This window comes from Lactuca saligna, chromosome 8, assembly GCF_052625555.1.
Source record: "Lactuca saligna cultivar CGN05327 chromosome 8, ASM5262555v1, whole genome shotgun sequence".
Lineage (NCBI taxonomy): Eukaryota > Viridiplantae > Streptophyta > Magnoliopsida > Asterales > Asteraceae > Lactuca > Lactuca saligna.
In genome coordinates, this window is record NC_136424.1 from 254511240 (window position 1) to 254525147 (window position 13908).

At 36.3% G+C, this 13908-nt stretch overlaps 1 long non-coding RNA gene across 1 annotated transcript; it reads right to left on the reverse strand.

The window, feature by feature from the left end:
• Nucleotides 1-303: 303 nt before the first annotated feature.
• On the reverse strand, nt 304-1897 carry LOC145009297 (uncharacterized). The gene is made up of 3 exons (XR_013663836.1): nt 1790-1897; nt 901-988; nt 304-387 (listed from the first exon to the last, which is right to left on the reverse strand). It is a non-coding gene; the product is annotated as an uncharacterized LOC145009297 (long non-coding RNA).
• Nucleotides 1898-13908: the final 12011 nt, after the last annotated feature.

A 13908-nucleotide genomic window follows, 5' to 3' on the forward strand; every position in this document is an offset into this window, starting at 1 on the left:
CCAATTGATGTATCATTACCTCTTAGACGCTCCGAAAGAGTTAGAGTTCAACCCCAGTTGTATGGCTTTCATATTACTACCGAAGGGAACACGTATATTAGTGATAGTACACTAATAAACTGTAAGACCCCATTCACTAAAATTACCATAAAGCCAAACATGCTACATGCATATTCATAATTATAATTCACACTAGTGGTCTAAATACAAAAGCATGGATACAAACCAACTAAAAGGGTTTTTACAAAGTTTCATAACTAGTTGTATAAATACATAACTACCCAGGAATTTATATCCATATACATATATGTATACCAAGTAAAAACGTAGTAGTGTCAACTACTCTAAGTCCTCCAACAAAGCCTGTTTACTCTGGATGCTTATCACCTGAAATAGTTAAACACTAAAAGGGATAAGTGGGCATCACTTAGTGAGTTCAAAAATAGATACAATATAACGCTATGCCATATACATAACAATATGACAGGAACAAAAAGAAACAAAGGACAACAAAGGCTTATATGTGTATCAAATGAAGGGCTTTCCAAATCAATAAACGGTTAGATTCAAGGGATTACAATAATTAAGACACAATAATTTAGGATCATAAGCATCATAAATTTCAGCCCAAGAGGCACATAAAACACAATCCCTTTTAATCATGTTGCTAGAATATACAGGCTTTCAGCCCTACCTAGCCCGAAGCCAATACCAAAGTGATACGAGTCATGCTCTACATGGTCAAAGGCACAAAGCCAATACCAAAGTGATACGAGTCATGCTCTACATGGCCAAAGGCATCAAAATCAATATCAAGTAATAACCACTTAGATCAATAACACAAGAAAGCACATTACACATATAACACATAACATACAATTGTCCCTATATTGAACTCACTGTGCTGTAACCGAATGTTGCGATAAAATTCCTCTTTTTCTGATGAAATTACACCATCCTCAGGCCTCTAAAACCTTCAATTATACCCCTGGAGTTCATATTTCAAATTTCATAAGCAATTACTCAACTACTCTCAAGTTATGTTGTTTTCAATTTAGAAATTTTAGTTTTTGTTCTTTGTATAGCTGTCACTTGCAGATCTGTTTACCCTTATTAAATGTCAAAATAACTAATAAATTATAAATATTAACAAAATAGACTCTTATATATTTCTAATGCCACTGACCTCACATTTTTATGATTTTTCTATAATTTACTATGAATTTTACAAAACAGCATCCTAAAGCTGTCAAAATGTTCCAAAGCTGTCAAAATTCATCCTTACTGCACTGAACATATAGCTGTTTTCACCCATTTTAAGTCCGGAATTAGATTTTGGTTTTAAAACAAAAATCAAAGTAGACATTCTCAGCTTTCCAGGGATATATAGCACATCTCCATACGATTTTTCTATAATTTTTGGTGATTTTTACAAAAACAGGACAATTATACCCTTTATAATTTCATTTTACCCTTTACATGATCAAACCTCATGATCAATATCATCAAGTTCTTCTTTTACAATGATAACACTGAATATTTTAGTAATCCATTCTAATTCAAGTATAAACCATGGGTTTCATTATTAATTTTCACTAATTACTCTTAAACCATATGATTAATTCTCAAGTTTACATGTAGTTACTTGATTTCCATTTAAGATTCTAGGTTAATAACATAAACTCATGCCTAATTTCATTAAATCAGTGGTAAACCCACTTTGATCAAACCCTAATCTCTTAATAACTCACTAATTACAAGGGTTAATCCAAAAATTAAGAGTTCATACCTTGATTACTAGACTTGATACTTCAAGAACACTCAAAATCTTGATTTAATCTTCAAAACTTGATCAAGATTGATCATGTATGTGAAAATCTCCCATAGGGATGGTGACGAACTGAAAATGGCAGGAAAATGACTCAAAATCGTGTTTCAATGGGTAAAAACCCGAGTTGGGTCGGGTTTGACCCGGTTTGGGTACCCGTTTTACCCCTAAACACTAAAAATTGCATAACTTTTCGCTCGAAACTCCGTTTTCGATGAGGTTTTCGCCTGTACGTTTCTAACGAGATAATTTACAACTTCCAATAAAAATATCCCAGAAAAGATCTTCCAATAAAATCAGATTTAACTATTTTCAACTTAGACGTTATACTTTCGTTAATTCCGATAGTTGACTTTTTGATCGGAATCACATAAGACTTCCCTATCACCTCTAATACATTCCAAATGATTCTAAAATTAGTTTAACTTCAAATATTATAAACCTATTTCGTTAGAAATCAACACTTAAAACCATACCGAAAATAATATATATATATATATATATATATATATATATATATATATATATATATATATATATATATATATATATATATATATATATATATATATATATATATATATATATATTAAACGCTTACAATTCTATTTTACTATAACTACCTACTTTAAACATTTAAAACAACATATAATATATATAATAATATTCATTTTTAAACTAACAATCATATGAAACATGATAATTAAACAAGGTTACTGAAGTGTATGTTACATAAACCTTAATGAACCTAATAGCTATAAGGAAGCCATGGCAGGCCCGGAGTCTGCAAAATGGAAAGAGGCAATAAATAGCGAGATCCAATCCATGTATGATAACCACGTTTGGAATTTGGTTGATAATGTGTCTGGACGTAAGACCGTTGGGTGCAAATGGATCTTCAAGAAGAAGACCAACGTGGATGGAAAAGTACACACGTTTAAAGAGCGACTGGTTGCGAAGGGCTTTACTCAAACTCCCGGAGTTGACTATGAAGAGACCTTCTCACCAGTTGCGAAGATAAAATCTATTAGAGTGATGCTAGCTGTTGCCGCATTTCATGATTATGAGATTTGGCAAATGGATGTCAAGACCGCTTTCCTTAATGGAAAGTTGGCTGAGGATGTTTACATGGCTTAGCCAGAGGGGTTTCTGGATCCGAAGTATCCAAATAGAGTGTGTAAGCTTGAGAAGTCCATTTCTGGACTAAAGCAAGCATCTCGCAGATGGAATCTTTGCTTCGATGAGAAAGTCAAAGAGTTTGGATTTGTACGAAGCGAAGATGAATCGTGTGTATATGTCAAAGCCTGTGGGAGTGTCGTAAGCTTTCTCATTCTATATGTCGATGACATATTACTCATAGGAAATGATGTCCCGACTCTGTAGGAGGTTAATTCCTGGCTTGGAAGTGCTTTGCTATGAAGGACCTCGGAGAGGCTTCCTATATTTTGGGAATAAGGATAGTAAGAGAAAGAAGTAAGAGACTAATAGGAATTAGTCAGAACACTTACTTAGAGAAGGTACTAAAACGTTTTAGTATGGAAAACTCGAAGAAGGGAGAATTACCGATACAAAGCAATGCGAAGTTGAGTAAGACTCAAAGTCCGAGTACCAAAGCTGAGATAGCTGAAATGAGCCGAGTTCCATACGCTTCCACAGTTGGCTCAATCATGTACTCTATGACTTGTACACGCCCTGATGTAGCCTTTGCTTTAAGCATGGTTAGTAGATATCAAAGGATCTCTGGCAGAGCCCATTGGATTGAGGTGAAGAATATCCTTAAGTACCTTCGGAGGATGAAGGAATGGTTCTTAGTCCTCGGAGGGAGTGATGACTTGAAGGTGCGAGGGTATAGTGACGCCAGCTTTCAGACTGACACGGACAACTACTAGTTGCAGTCTGGCTGGGTCATTACCCTGAATGGAGGAGCAGTAACTTGGAAAAGTTCCAAGCAGGAAACCGTAGTTGATTCAACGTGCGAATCAGAGTACATTGCAATGAGCGAAGTGTCGAAGGAGGCAATATGGCTGAAGAACTTCATTGGTGATCTTGGAGTTGTACCTGCCATAAAGGAGCCCATGGAGAGTTTCTGTGATAATGAAGGAGCGGTTGCCTTGACCAAGGAACCAAGAGATCATGGTAGATCACGACATATCGACAAAAAATATCACTTTATGGTACATACCAAATTTGGTCGTGAGGCTAGGATGATTATGTTGGAATAGTGTCTAAGGCTGCAACTATATTAGGCAAGTATTTGACCCGATTTTGCATGGTCCTTTTGGGTTGCCTTCACCATAGCAACTTGGTAGGATGATTTATTATGAGAGAATAGATATTATTAATATATTATGAGAATAATATAATGAATAATAATATTGTTATTTGATTAATATAAGTCATAGATTAATTAGTATTAATTTGGTGACTTAAAGAGATTAATTAAATAAGAGGGTATAAACTATCAATTGTTTGATAGTTACACTTTGGGCTGTAAATCCTTATGGGATAGGGTTTGGACGATTTCTAGGGCTAGGATAAGCCTAAAATCGTCCATGGCTATCTATGGAAAGGATTGGGATTGCTTAGAGTCTAAGTTATCCAACTAGCGTTTAAGGGTGAAACCCTAGGAGCCTTACAAGTATAAATAGACCCCTTGGGATAGGGAAATTGGCACCTCCTCTACAACAAGGATACCCTGGCCGATTTCCTTCCTCTCTCCTCTCTCTCAAATCATTCTCTTTGCTAGTTGGTGTTTGTAAGCCATTAGAGGAGTGACAATTGTGACTCTAAAGCTCCAAGAACAAGAAGATCAAACAAGTGTTTCTATGTATGATTCTAACTCTATTTTTCTGTTGTTCTTATACCTAATTAGCCATTAGGAGTCTTGGATTCAATGCATGTTTAATTAGAGAAACCTAGATCCAAGCATTAGGGTTTGTATGCGCACATAGGAATGTTCTTATGTTCAAAACCCATCAGATGAAGAGATGTGAAACCCTATACACGGGGGCGATGTTTGTTGTGCATGAGGAAGGAGAGGAAGAAACGATAACCAGGAGGTGCTTTGTGACAACATCTTCGCATAAATCTCCAATGACTTCTCAGGAACATTATATTTTACAATCTTTTAATATTCCTTCGAGTGCATATGATTTGATTTTATCTGAGTTTGATGTAGCCGTTACTTATGTTAGTGATTTACGTATTTAAGCTAGTAATGAGGCTAAGAAGTTAAATACTCAACTTCTAGAAATCCAGAAGGTGTTATATTCGAAGAAAATAAAAATCAAATACTTAGACATGCAAATCAAAAATTTGATGTGTGACAGGGACAGTCTAAATGTAGATGTTAAGCTTTTGTTAAAACAACAAAATATCTATTGTAACTCTGCAAAAAGATTGGAAAATTGACAGCTTTGCATCATTCTTCGGACATCAGCAAAGAACAACATAGGAAACTTTTGCCATTTGTACGATACGAAAGGGATAGAATTGATTAGATTTCATATGATTGTGAACAAACAATTGTTTCTTTTGATAAAGTTCCAGATAATAGATATGCATATGGAATAGTAAAAAATTATGAATTTTTGAATGTTAATGAAATAGTTGATATTGTAAATGACACCTTGACCAAAGACGAAAAAATTAAGATTTTGAAAAGAACTGAGAATTCGAAAACTAATATTCAAAACAATTATGCTGATACTGAAGATGATTCTGACAATATTAGTGAAATTGAAGAGGAGGAAGTAATTGATTGTTCTTAGTTGTCTATCATTAATGTTGCTTTAATGGCTAAATGCAAAAAAATGTAATGATTCTGAGGTTAAAATTGACATTGACCAACCTTCAACTTCAAAAGTTGTTGATCATGACTATGTAATTGTCAAAAATAGTCAAACAGATAGTGATGATGATGAAGAAGTGTCAACAGAGACAAATGTTTCAAAAGTTTCAAAAGAAAACATCATACCTCACATCGTTGAAGATCAAGTATATGAAGAGACAAAATAATTCGACGAATTCATGATAGAGAAAGGTTCTCACGATCTTGAACCTAATTCTGTGGTTTATCCAAACTTCAAGTGTTCGGATAATGTTGTTTTTCCAAACCAATTTTTGTAACAACTGGTAATGGAGAAGGAGTAAAACCCGAAAAAAAAAACAAACTGGTTGAAGAGGACAATAAGAAAGCTTCCAAGGAATGATTCTTTTCGAATCAAAGTACCATTGAAAACAACCTTAGCAAAAGCTCTTACACCTTTCAACGTCAAAAACAAAGTCAAAATTGGACTGTTAAAACTGACAAATTTCAAGTTGAAAAACAAACAAATGTTAAAGGAACTGAAAAATCAAAACAAGTTTGGGTTGAAAAATCTTAAAAATCAAAAGAAGTTCCAAAGAAGGATGAAGTTATCTTTCAAAATTTCAAAATCAATTCTCAAGATTTTAAAGATCAAGTTGACAAAGTTTTGAAAGAAAACAAAATTTCAAAAAGACCAGCACGAAAGAATTTTTTTGGCAAATCATTGAGTCACTGAGGAAACAAAATGTTTTGCTTAATAAATCTTTTGAAAAGAATATATCTAATTGTGTTCAGACCTCTTTAGAAAATAAACCAGACAATAAACCAAATCTCACACAAATTTAAAAGAAAACATCTCCTCAAAAATCCCATAACGATTCTTTTATAAACAAGGAGCATGTTTTGAATGTTCAAACATCTTATCATAATAATTTTGTGAGAAATAAACACTCAAAGAGTTTTAATAAGAACTATCATCATGTTTCACATCCAAATCCATTCTTGAACTCTCAAAAGGTTTTTCAATGAAATAATGTTGGTTATCAAAATCAATTTCAAAATCGTTGTACTCCTCATGTTTCCACAGGAAAATCAACAACACACTATGAGAAGTTACAAGTTTATTGACGAAAATTCAAATCTTACAAGCCTGATCCAATTCCTTTTCTAAATCCACCCTCAAAACAATCGGCCAAGTCTTCATTTGTTAAATGGAAAACAAATGTGAAAAATATCAATCATTGGCTGGAAGGTAAAGGCAAGAGATTTCAATCTTCGAAATTTTCTCAAGAAAAGATCAAGGAGGAGTATGAGAAGTATTTGAGTAAATCATCGAAAGGAAGTTTATCTTCACAAGAGTCAAATATGTCTGTCAAACAAAGGAAAGCTTGTCCAAAGGCAATGGTTATTGACACACAAACTCAGAAGCAAGTGGCAAAATTCAATGACGATTTTAAACCAACGAATACTTACTTTTTTGTGCCTATTACTAACAAAGTAGACTTATTTGATAGTCTCAAGTCTAAATTTCGTAAGTGGATCAAAGGATCTTCATTTCATAGTATTTTTCAAACTAATAACCAAGGACCCAAACAGCCTTGGAGACCTAGATTCTTTCATTAATTGCAAGTTATCAGTGATGAGCAATATGATGACAGATGGTATATTAATAGTCGTTGCTCTCGTCACATGACTGGTCGAAAGGAGAATCTTCATGATTATAGGTCCTTGGTGAATGTTGGAGTAGTGAAATTTAGAAACAACAACAAATGCCATGTTCGAGGATATGGAAAAGTTACAAATGGGAATTTCATAATCAACCAAGTTGCATATGTCTAAGGTCTTCAACATAACTTGTTAAGTGTTTCGCAACTTGTTGTGGGCACTGGTAATCAAGTGGTGTTAAACGAAAAAGGCAATGTAATTCGAACATTAATACAAAGGAAATATTGCTCAAATCCAAACGAAAAAGAGACATGTTTACTCTTTACATCAATCTAATTGTTGGGATTCCCTCAGTTTGCTTACTTTCAAAAGCTTCGTCCAATGTTAGTTGGCTTTGGCATAGACAATTATCACATTTCAATTTTCGAAATTTAAATAAACTGATGGTACAAGATCTGGTAAGTGGTTTACCTATGTTAAAATTTGATAATTATACTTTGTGTGGAAGTTACGAACAAGGAAAGCAGCACAGACAAGGTCATCCTCTTGTGATAGATTCGAAGACTGTTGAGCCTTTGGGATTACTTCACATTGATCTATGTGGACCCTCAACTGTTGTGACTCTCAACAAAAAGAGATACATATTGGTCATTGATGATGATTTTTCGAGATTCACATGGATATATTTTCTAAGACTCAAGTCTGAAACAGCTCAACCATTGATTGACTTCATCAAGCACATTAAATTAAGTTTGAAGAAAAAGGTTCGAAAGATCAAGAGTGACAATGGATCTGAATTCAAGAACAATGTTATTGATTTATTCTTAATAGACAAAGGAATTTCGCATAATTTTTCTTCACCTTACACTCCTCAACATAATGGTGTTGTAGAAAGACGAAATCATTCACTTTGTGAATCTACAAGAACGATGCTCACATATGCAAATCTTCCTCAATATCTATGGGCCGAAGCCGTGTCTACTGCTTGTTTTATTGAAAATAGATCGTTTATTCATCATCGTTTTAACATCACTCCTTATGAAATTATCAACAACCGTAACCCAAATGTTAAATTTTTCCATTTTTTTGGATGTAGGTGCTTTATCATGAATCTCAAGGATCATCTTTCAAAGTTTCAGTCAAAAGCTGATGAAGGGATATTTTTGAGATATTCTCACAATTCGGTTGTGTACATCGTGTTAAACAAACGAACAAGAAAAATCAAAGAAACCATTAATCTTACTTTTGGTGATTATTATGTTAAACAAGTTGATAAAATCTTTGGACAACAACCCATAATGAATGAATCAAATAACGAATCTCAATCTTTGAATTTGTTAGATTTTGATTATAATTTGATTTTTGGTGTTCCAGATCGTGCTATTGACGTCGGAGTTAATGTTGATGATAATCGTGTGCCATAAGCATCGAAACATTCGGATGATTCCACTCTTATACATGATAATAATGATTTGTTGTCTTCAACCAATTCTTTTACAAATAAAGAAAGTATGCCAGATATAATGAATGTTCGGGTTGAGGGGGAGCATACTTTCAAGGGCGATAGAGAAAGAATGAATGTTGATGTTTAGGGGGAGCATCAAAATATTACTCTAGTTGTTGAGGGGGAGCAAGTTGGAAATAATATAAATGTTTCAAATGATCAAATTTATGTTTTTCATAATATTAATTATAATTTTTTTGTCACACCCCGAAACCGACGGCGGAAACGTTCCGGGGTGGAGGACGTCATGTAAAGTATCACAACCAATATACATAGCAAGCAAAGTAAACACAACCATTACATTACATAGGAATATTTACATTTGTTTGAAAGCAAAGTAATACATGTTTTATATAGACAACAGTTTGAACAAAAGTAAAGACGAGACTTCTATACGCTCCGTCTTCTCCAAAAGTGGTCAAAGTACCTGTCTAACAAGGACCTGAGAATACAAGCAGTTTTAAAATATTAGCACAAAGCTAGTGAGTTCATAAGCGGTTTGTTTCTTGTAAAAGAATAAGTTTCCTTTGGTTTTATGAAAAGTTGTTTCTCAAGAAAATCCCATATTTTCTTATAAAAGTAGTTTGGTTATTCATTTGTTAAGCAGCCTGTTTCATGTAAAGTAAAGTTATCCCAGGAAAAACCCTTATTTTCCTTAAAATTTAGTGGTTGATTATCGATCCAGAATGAAGTTTACAAGTATCTACCATACTTGTAGCGTTAAGTGAAGTGTCCCTGAAAGGTATTACTCGAGAAGTACATTAGTTTTAACACGTATATAAAACTAATAAGTAGGTAGTGGACTAAATCCAAGGGTATTACTGATACCCTCTAGCAATCAAAACAATTATTACTTTGAGGTAAGTTCACTAGGTTCATTATTACTAAAAGTAAATCTCCATTATCTAAGTTGCGAGTTCCATAACCATACGATAAACTGCATATGGCACGTAACGGGGCCAGTATCATCTATGACTTTTGTCACCTGTAGACCTATCGGTCCCACTGTAGCTAGCACTGAGGTTCGGGGTAGTCAGACCCGTATAGATCTATACACTCAAGTCATGTTCTCCCTCCAAGAGATTCTGGTTACAGGAGCGGTCCTCCACTCACATATCTACTTGAAGTGTTACCGAGGACGTGTCTCCAATCGTAAGAATAACGAATTTACAAGTAATAATATGGAAAATCTTGTTTTATGAATGGCATGAAATCCTTTGTGAAATATAAAATATAACATTTTATAATGAGTTTCACAATTAGTTTGAAAATTAACTCTACAAGTTAAAAGGTTGGTAATACGTTTTCTGTGTTAAAAGCATACTGAATATGTAACAATTCATATGAAATAATAAGTTTGAGTACAAGATTCCCTTGTACTTTTGCTTGTATCCCCCCCCCCCCCTGAAAACATGAAAAACACGGAAAATGGTGTAGGTGTATGAACTCACCAAACGAGAATGTGCCGGGTAGGATGCTAAGTGTCAATTTAGGGCTTGAACACGCGCGAGGATCCTGTGTAACATGAATAGATACATAATTGTATCTAATTAGACATTGAACCACTAATTAAGTAAGATGATACACTCCGATGCGCGAAAACACCTTATCTCAAGTGTTAGGAATGATACGGGTAGCATCCAAAGAGTGTATGGCCTAGTTAGGGAGTTTACTCTTCAAGAGTAAACCCTTAGGGGAGATTATGGCCCAAAGACCATATCCCCATGAGTATACGACCGTAAACGCATGGGTGGAGTGTTTTTCGTTGCTCAAATGTCTTATAACACTTGGGGAATTAAGCTAGGTTCAATTCTAGGGAATAGGAAGTGACTAGAGCTTCAAATGGACCATTTAGGGGAGTTCACGGCTGTAAACATAGAGCTTACAGCCGTAAACTCTTACTTTCCCCTTCATTTCATGCTTTGATGGTTCTAGGTTAAGCATACATGTTTCTAGTCCTTTATACAAGCCATAGAGGGAAGTTAGGGCACCATTTGACCACCTCAAGGGTGTTTACGGCCAAGGAACCAATTCCTTGGGGGTTTACAGCCATAATATATTTAAGTTCTTGGTTTCTTTGATTTTTAATGTGCCTACTTCGATGGTGATTGATTCTATGCATTAATCCAAGCCATAGGAGGTGTTTAAGGGCAATTTAACACCTTAAAAAGGTGTTTACGGTCCATGAATGTTCATGTGTTGTAAACTCATGTGTACTCCCTTATGACATTTTTTGGTGTTCTAAGTTCATTCAAGCAAGTCCCTAAGTCATACCTAAGCACTAGAAAGGTTTTGGAGGGGTTTTGGGCTTCAAAAACCCACTTATGGGTGTTTACGGTTTTGAGGGTGTTCCTCAACTGTAAACACATCATTTTGAGGGTTTTGGATGATTTAAACATGGATTTGCATGCATAACAAGTTAAACAACAAGTTAGGATGGATCACTTACGATTTTGGAGCTTGAAAGGGGCATTTTTGGATCAAAACGGACTTGTAGAGAGAGAGTGTGTTATGAGTGGGAAAAGCTTCAAATGGTGACCACTCAATCCTTTATATAAGGGTTGAGTTTGCGGCCCGGTGGGAATCTACCCGATCCCGACGTTAAACGGAGTTTATGGTCGTACCCGATTAAATGGTCGTAACCCGACGTGGTTGTAAATTAGAAACTTTTCAAAGGGATATCGAGGGTGTTTCACATGTTTTTATTTCGTTTCGCCACTTATAAAAATAAAATAAACACACTAATTGATTTGCCTAACCCAAAAGTTAATGGAAAAAATTAATAAAAGCGAGCTTTATTAATGGAATTGGGTTACAGCGACGGAGTAAATTTCAGGTTGTCACATCATTCCCCCGTTAGTGGGAATTTCGTCCCGAAATTTAGAATTAAGATACAAATCATGGAGTCGAAAAGAGATGCGGATATTTCTGTTTCATCGAGTCTTTGTGCTCCCAAGTGAATTCAGGTCCCCGCTTGGCATTCCAGCGAACCTTCACTATCGGGATGCGACTCTGTTTCGTACGTTTCATCTCTCGATCCATAATTTCGATTGGTTCTTCCTCGAAGTTCAGGTTTTTGTTGATCTTGATCTCATCAAGAGGGATCACGAGGGTTTCATCGGATAGACACTTTTTAAGATTAGAGACGTGGAATACAGGATGGATGTTGCGAAGTTCTTGAGGTAGTCGGAGTTTATAGTCTATGGGACCGATCCTATCAAGGATCTCAAAAGGTCGTATGTACCTTGGGTTCAATTTCCTGCGCTTTCCAAAGCGTATCATGCCTTTCCAGGGTGAGACCTTCAAAAAGACATGATCTCCAACCTAGAATTCCAAAGGTTTTCATTGTTTATCAGCGTAGCTCTTTTGTCTGTCTCGTGAAGCTTTCAGTCGTTCTCGGATTTGAATGATCTTTTTGGTGGTTTCACAGATGATTTCAGGACTAGTGAGAGTACTATCGGGGACTCGGCCCTTGGCTAGCTGCGTGTCCCCTACCTCGGCCCAGCACAGAGGGGATCTGCACTTGCGACCGTAGAGGGCTTCGAACAGGGCAGCCTTGATACTGGTGTGGTAACTGTTATTATACGAGAACTCGATCAAGGGTAAATGAGTGTCTCATGACTTTCCAAAATCGATGAAACATGTTCTCAACATGTCTTCCAAGGTCTGGATAGTTCTTTCACTCTGCCCATCTGTCAGAGGATGATAAGTTGTATTGATATCCAACTTAGTTCCAAGAGCTTTCTGATGGGACTGCCAAAACCTTGAGGTAAACCTGCTATCTCAGTCGGAGATATTGGACATAGGCACACCGTGTAGTCGGACTATTTCTTGAATGTAGATTCGCGTGAGTCTTTCCATCTTGAATGATTCTCTAATCGGTAGGAAGTGAGCGGATTTTGTTAGTCGGTCGACAATTACCCAAATGGTATTGTACCCACTCGGAGATTTGGGTAACTTGGTGATGAAAGCCATAGTAATCATCTCCCATTTCCACTCAGGTATCTCGGGCTACTGGAGTAGGCCCGAGGGATTCTGATATTCGACCTTCACCTTGGCGCAAGTCATACACTTGCTCACGAAGGTAGCGATTTCGTCTTTCATGTTTGGCCACTAGTATAGTCTCTTGATATCCAGGTACATCTTATCCGAACCTGGGTGAACTGAGTATCTGGTCTTGTGAGCTTCATCCATGACAACTTTCCTGAAACCTCCAAACTATGGGGTCCATATTCGATTCATGAAACAATAGACTCTGTCACCTCTGATCTCAAGTTTTTTATCCATTCCCCTCAAGGCTTCATTCAACACATTCTCTAGTTTTAGGGCTTCTAACTAGGCCTCTTGGATTTGTTCGGATAAGTGGGAATGGATGGTTATTGTTGGTGTTCTCTCCTTGTTGCTTGAGCTTTCCTTTCGACTAAGGGCATCTGCTACCACATTGGCCTTTCGGGGATGGTAGCGGATTTCGCACTCATAGTTACTGAGCAGCTCTACCCATTGTCGTTGTCTCATGTTTAAGTCCTTCTGATCTAAGATGTGTTGTAAGCTTTTATGGTCGGTGAAGATCGTGCACTTTGTTCCGTAGAGATAATGTCTCCAAATCTTCAGTGCGAAGACCACTTCTCCTAATATCAGGTCGTGAGTTGTGTAGTTAACTTCATGTTCCTTCAGCTGTCTCGAGGCATAAGCGATAACTTTTTCTCTCTGCATAAGCACACAGCCTAAGCCCTGATTGGACGCATCGTAATAGACAATCAAATCCTCTGTCCCTTCGGGAAGGGACAGGATAGGTGCGCTGCACAAGGCTCGCTTTAACATTTGGAATGCAGTGTCTTGCTTTTCACTCCAAAAGAAGGGTACACCTTTCTGTGTCAGACTGGTCAGGGGTTTGGCAATTCTGGAAAAATTTTGAATGAATCTGCGATAATAGCCAGCGAGACCCAAGAATTGATGGATTTATGTGGGTGTCTTCGTTGCTGACCAATTCTCTATCGCCTTGATTTTGGACGGGTCCATGTGTATACCATCCTCGCTTACCACGTGACCAAGGAAAGTTACCTTCCGAATCCAAAATTCGCACTTGGAGAATTTTACATACAG